The sequence below is a fragment of the Silene latifolia genome, chromosome 9, assembly GCF_048544455.1.
Source record: "Silene latifolia isolate original U9 population chromosome 9, ASM4854445v1, whole genome shotgun sequence".
Taxonomy (NCBI): Eukaryota; Viridiplantae; Streptophyta; class Magnoliopsida; order Caryophyllales; family Caryophyllaceae; genus Silene; species Silene latifolia.
The window spans coordinates 145103784-145104658 of record NC_133534.1 but is presented as its reverse complement, the minus strand read 5'-3'; the positions used below and the strand labels follow the sequence as shown (position 1 = coordinate 145104658).

The window sequence follows — 875 nt, the reverse complement described above, 5'->3', positions numbered from 1 at the left end:
AGATATTCAACCAAACACTATTGAGTTCGTCAACCCTTTTGCAAGAGAAGGTGAGGAGAACCCAACACAAAATCCAACACAAAATCAACCCACAATGCCTAAATTTTCATCACATTCCGTACCAACCGAGGAGAACCAACCCAATGGTACTCCCACACCACAACACTTAACCGGAAACTTTATTGCCAAATCCGCATTTATCCAATTAGTCGAAAGAAGACAATTTGGGGGGATGCCTAGTGAAGACCCTCACTCTCACATGGAGACTTTTTGTGACTATTGTGATGCGATTTCACAAACCGGTGTAACTCAAGACCAAATTCGATGGGTCTTATTTCCTTTTTCTCTAATTGGCACCGCAAAACAATGGTTGAAAGGCCTTGATAAGGCTACTCTCGGAATTGACTCTTGGAAGAAGTTGGCTCTAGCTTTCTACAAAAAGTTCTACCCACCGAAAAAGACTAACATGCTAAGAGCTCAAATTACGGGCTTTAAGCAAAGAGATGAAGAATCTTTGTATGAAGCTTGGGAGCGGTTCAAGGGAATTTGTCGCTCATGTCCTCATCATGGACTTAGCGAGTGGTTCTTGGTACAACAATTTTGGAATGGTCTTTATGAAGACTCAAGAAACATTCTCAACATGGGATCAAATGGTATGTTCACCGAAGTTGACGATAATCAAACTTGGAACAAGATTGAGGAAATGGCGGTCCATAATTCACAATATAGTAGACCTCGCAAGGCTACTAGAGGAGGAAAGCATGAAGTGGACTCTATTACTCAATTGGGTGCTCAACTTAGTGCTCATATTGATACCATCAACCTAAAGTTTGAGAAGGCTATGGCTAAACTTGAAGAAGCCTCAAAATCACCAA

The 875-nt window shown here is 41.4% G+C and overlaps 1 non-coding gene across 1 annotated transcript; it reads right to left on the bottom strand.

Moving 5' to 3' along the window:
* Positions 1-466: 466 nt before the first annotated feature.
* LOC141604404 (small nucleolar RNA R71) lies at positions 467-573 on the bottom strand. Its single transcript, XR_012526105.1, has one exon. It is a non-coding gene; the product is annotated as a small nucleolar RNA R71 (small nucleolar RNA).
* Between the last annotated feature and the right edge of the window lie 302 nt (positions 574-875).